At 42.8% G+C, this 5,680-nt stretch overlaps 1 pseudogene; it reads left to right on the forward strand.

Annotated features, from left to right (window-relative positions):
* The first annotated feature begins 469 nt into the window (after positions 1-469).
* LOC100600513 lies at positions 470-2,363 on the forward strand (annotated as a pseudogene).
* Positions 2,364-5,680: the final 3,317 nt, after the last annotated feature.

Raw genomic sequence — 5,680 nt, forward strand, 5'->3', positions numbered from 1 at the left:
CTCCAAACGCTCACATCTGTGTTCAATGTGTCGTGATTATGATGTCAATTTTATTATAGGTTTATGAGGCCTTGAAACACTGTAAAGACAAATGTGTAGCTTAAGGAACAATCATCTTTAGCCGAGGGAAAAAAAAAGGTATTTAGAAATGTTGCTAACTCATGTAATTGCCACATTCAATTCAACGTTCTTTAATTTATTCAACGATTATTTAGGAACATCTGCTCCCCAGGAGGGGATGGGCCATGGGGCAGACCAGGGGCCCAGAGCTCAGGGCAGGGGGTACCCCTTGTGGGGCCGCTCATTTCTGTTTCGAGGTACACCAAGGGTTAGAAAAACCACACTAAGCAAAGAACTTGCATCGAGATCGGGACTAGAATCCATTAATGTAGGTGACAAAGCCCCGCAAGTCTGATCACCGCTTCTCCCCAGGACGCACGGAAGATGTGCCCTGAGGCATCCCCCGAGGATGGCGCAGGTCCAGAGGGTCGTGGGGATCAAAGAATATGAGCCAAGACGTATAAATCACATGTTGGAGTTTGCCTTCCCCTATGTGACCACAGTTCTAGATGATGCAAAAATTTACTCAAGCCATGCTAAGAAAGCTACCGATGTGCAATTGCAATCCAGTGTGCGCCAACCAGTTTTTTTTTACCTCTCCGCCCCAAGAGATTTTTATTAGATATTGCAAGGCAAAGAAATCAAACCCCTTCGCCTTTGATCAAGCCGTATTCAAGTCCTAGATTGCCACCCAATAGATATTGCTTAACAGCTCCAAACTATATGTTGCAGGGAAAACCCCAAAACTAGGGTACAGCCACAGAGGCCACCTGGCTTGGAGCAGGAAGGAATTCGAGAGCAGGCCCATAGAGTAAAATGAGAGCAAATTTATTAAGAAAGTAAAGGAATAAGGTGGCTATTCCATAGGCAGAGCAGCCTGGAGGGCTGCAGGTTGGCTATTTTTACGGTTATTTCTTGATCATATCCTAAATAGAGGATGGGTTATTCATGAGTTTTACAAGAAGGCCCTGGGGATTTTCTGGAACTGAGAGTTCCTCCTCCTTTTAGACCATGTAGGGTAATAACTTCCCCGGGTTGCCATAGCATTTGTAAACTTTCATGGCACTCAGGGGAGTGTCTTTCGGCAGCTAAATCATGATAATTAGCCTATAATGAGCAATGAGGATGACCAGAGGTCATCCACTAGTGGATTTCAGTCTCAATCTTGATCCAGGTTCTTTGCCTGGAGTGGTTTTTCCAACCTTGGTGTACCAGGAAAGGGAACGCTGAGTGGCCCCCTATGGGGTGCCCTCTTGGTTTTGGTGGGTTTGGGCCGCCCTCTTTACTGCATCCGTTTTATCAGTGGGGGTCTTTGTGACCTCTATCTTGTGAAATCAGTCCTGCCAAACTCCTGTCTCATACATACAGGCTGAAGTCTTTACAGAAAAAGGCATCAACTTCTGAGGGAAGAATCACAGTCTCCATGGTATCAGTGGGCCAGGGGAGGTCCTCAAATGCCAGTGGGTCCTAGACCCCAGCAGGTGTCCAGACTCTTGACACCATCTTGAGAATGAATTCAAGGATGAGTTGGAAAATAGTGAAAGTATGGAGATCTGTTGCAAAGGGGAAAAGCACACACTTAATAAAGGGGATTGCGGGTGTACTCAAGAGAGTCACACAGTGGGGTTTGCGGTTTCTCTCTGTATGGATTTCTTTAACAAAGCGGTGGAATATTTATGACAGTTCTTGGAAAAAGATGGAGATTTCTTGGAACTGTGGTGCCACTCATTTTTACACCAAATATAGGTGTTCCCAGAACTGTCATTGCGCTGGTGGGTGTGATTTAGTGTGTTAATGAGCATATAATGAGGTCCTAGGTGAAATCTAGGTCAAATGCAGCGCCACTTTGGGTCTAGTTGGTCTGAGCCAGCTTGGTCCACACCCTGTTTTTCAGGGGTTCATCAGCCTGTAGCCCCTACTCATGGGAAACTGCTGTCTGGAGTTTTTATTCTCCTGTGAACACCCTGCATTATTTCTGTCTCACCCAGATTAAATGTTGGTTCAGTTACTAGCCGACCAGGTATTCACACACTAGGCACATCACCCCCACAAACCATGTTTGTGGCAACTAAAGTAAGGACTCAAATGTCCCTCACAAGGCAAAGGTTTACAGTGTAGATGTCTGCTTCACATTGCCCTGTGAAGTGTTAATTCCTGTAACATCAGCAATTCAGAATGTTCTGGTTAATCCATCACGAATGGAACATTCTTATTACACTAATATGGTGTCATCACAAACTACTGCCAATGGAAAAAAAAATGAAGAAGAAGATGATGATGATGATGACGATGATAATTTGTAATCTAGCTTTGATGTATGTAACATGTATACTTGATCTTGAATTCACTGTACTGAAATTAATCATGTATGCTGGATGCTTTCAAGTTGTGTTTTAGAAAACTTAAATAATATTTCATGAGTATACTCTATTTTCAATTGAAATATTAGATTTTCTTTAATAGGATAAGTAATGGTTTTTCATCAGCCTTTAAGAGTAAAATAATAAAGTTGTCCTTCATCAATTAAAAAAAACACATTTATAGAGCACCTGCTTCTACCCTTCAAAGTCCAATCTTTCAGCATCCCTAAGCTTCCTTAGCCCATCTCAGGAGGAGGCAGGGGATGGGGGCTAAGGAAACTTAACCAAATCACTCCTCCTCTCCTAAGTCTTTACCTTCACCCACTTTAATAGTCATTTTTCTTCCAAATCAAACAATAACAATAATAGCAAACACTTATTTAGTATTTATTGTATGTCAGGTCTTGTTTCATGTATTAGCTCATTTAATCTTCATAACTCTATGATGTAGGTTACTATGATTATAAACTCCATTTTTCAAGTGAGGAAACTGAGGCACAGAAAGGTTAAGTAATTTGCCTAAAGTCACAGGCTTTAACGATTGGTAGAGCCGCAATTCGAAACCATGTTGCCCTTAGACTTCTTCTTTAACAAAGGTACTTAAAATGTCTTCCACATTACACATGTGTGCACATACATATACACCCCTCCACCTCTGGGGCCTTTCCATTTTTGGTCACCCTCTTTCAAGCATAGAAGCACAGTGTCTCACCTCTCTCTCTCAACTCTCATTCTGATTTTCTTGTGCAGGCATTATATTATAGACCTCACTACCTTTTCTTTAAAGATCTATAGTGTTCTATACTTTTTATGAAGTCCTACATTTTTACAAGCCTATTTTCTACTCTTACTGGCTAATAAAATCCTGCCTAAAGCCAGAGCCTGAAAGCTTCATAATTAACCATTGCTAGTGAAAAGAAACTCCAGGGAGATGAGGTTATCGACGCAGGTGTAAGATGAGGCCAAGAGCATGCATAAGAGCGAAGGCACTGGTGTAAAGCCTTACTCATAACCATCCTGTTCCCCATCTTGTAATCATAAAACTACCTCCAGAGATTAGCCACAGAAACATCTGAACTTCACAAGTGCAGTGTTATCATTTGTGAAATGCAACCATGAACTCAAAATCTTGTATACTAGTCAGTTGTCATGGAAAATAGCTTGCAACCTAGATCATTATTTATTTCAGTGTATAAATGGCCTGGTTTCCTTGGTTTAGCAAAAGAGCCCACAACTCTGACTCTTGGCTGCCTGAGCCCAAAGAAACATCGGCACTGTCATCTTTTTACGGCATAAACTCTAACTTCTGGTCCATGCAGGACCTCACCTTTTGATTTTCAAGGGCCTAGTTTGAAAATGAAAAAGAAAATTAACTTTTTTTCTCTCTTTTTTACTGCTATTGCATTCTAATTCTCTTTGAAGCTAAGTAAATGCTGCCGATTGTGATATAGGAGTTAAGAAGAAATTAGGCAGATAGTGAGGGTAAGGAAGTCCTCAGTAAGGTTTTCCTTTTAATGAAAAGCAGCCCCCAAATCATCTTCTTTTCTAACAAAGAGCAGCCTGTAAAATCGAGCTGCGGACATAGACAAGCAAGCTGGAAGCTTGCCTGGATGAATGCTGGCAGCTGTGCCAGTAGGAAAAGGCTGCCTGGGGCTAGGCATGTCCAACATGGTGGTTCCATCTATCCCTTTCCCTGTCAACCATGTACACAGTAAGGAGCAGGCAACATGCACTGGCCAAGTAGAAATCCATTTGCATAATAAAAGATTAGGGTGGGTGGCCAGCTATGTAAACGTCCCACCTGGTCCAACCAATCTTGGGCCCTGTGTAAATCAGACACTGCCTCCTTAAGCCTGTCTATAAAACCCTGTGCACTCCACCACAGGACAGAAGTCCTACTAGGGCGCCCCTCTCTCTTGCAGGAGAGAGAGCAGTTCTCCTTTCTCTTTCTTTTGCCTATTAAATCTCTGCCCCTAAAGCCACTTCCTGTGTGTCCACATATTCGATTTTCTTGTGTAAAATGAGGAACCTTGGCTATTTACCCCAGACAACGACACCACTTCAATTGGTTAGGTGGGAACTTTTAGGAAAGAAGAGGAAAAATATCAAAATGTTAAGGTTTTATCTTGTTACATCTGTATATCCAACCAATCAACTTGACACATCCCTAGGGTGCTTCTCAGGTGTCCTAAAGCCATTAGGTCTTCAGATGAGGCCATCGAGCAACAGACTTGGATTAACCTCAAAATGTTTAGCAAAGAAGCTACATGCAAAAGAATACACTATTGCATAATGCTATTCATATAAAGCTCAAAACAGGCAAAACAAAGCCATAGTATTTAGGAGTGCACACTTAACTGACAAAAACATTACAAGGTAACACCACCAAAGTAAGTGACTACCATCAAAATCAGGTTCATGATCACTTTGGAGGAAGAAAGTAGGAAGGATCAGGAGGAGAATGAGAGGGGCTCTTGGGGTGCTGACATTCTAGCTTCCCACCTGAGTGATGCTACGCAAGGGTTTGCTTTGATAAATCATTGTGCTGGACATTTTGTTTTGGGTCCTTTTCTGTAGTGTTAAGTCCACAGGGGAAGAGCTTTTAAAAAGCAAGGGGACATGTACCCCATAAATATATACACCTACTGTGTACCCCTAAAAAGTTAAAAATTTAAATTTAAAAAAAAGCAAAGGGAGAAGAAAAAAAAAGTGTGATGGAAAGTGAGCCCGGGAAAGTCTGTCACCCACATAGGGACACAGCGAAAGGGTTCCGTTTATGAATGTGATCTTCTCAATGGGATGCACCTGGTGCAACCTGGAAGGCAGAAATGAGATGGAATCCCTTTCCTGCCCCTTTGCCTGTTTCCCCTGGCAAGCACAGCTCGGTGGCGGGGGGCGGGAGGGCTTGGGGTTTTTTTTTAGGGTTTCAGCAACCACATTCCAGTGTCTAGTCACTTACTTTGTGGGTCTTGAAAGACACCTGCAATGGCAGTGGTGGTCTCCCAATCCGTAGATCACAGCTACGATGGGTGTCCTTGAATCTAAAGTGAACCCAACACCCCCAGTCCCGGTCTCCTGCCTGGCAATGGGAAGGTGTATAGTGGAAAAACAGTTTTCCTCTATACTCTCAACACTTCTGTGACCAGATGTGCACACTTTTTCTCATGCCAGCCACTTCTCCCACACTAGCTGGGTGTCGTACAATTCAATTCAGTTCTGACACAGACCAGAGTTAGCATAGACCTCACAGGTTAAGGGCT

The sequence above is a fragment of the Nomascus leucogenys genome, chromosome 8 (genome assembly GCF_006542625.1).
Source record: "Nomascus leucogenys isolate Asia chromosome 8, Asia_NLE_v1, whole genome shotgun sequence".
NCBI classification, from domain to species: Eukaryota; Metazoa; Chordata; class Mammalia; order Primates; family Hylobatidae; genus Nomascus; species Nomascus leucogenys.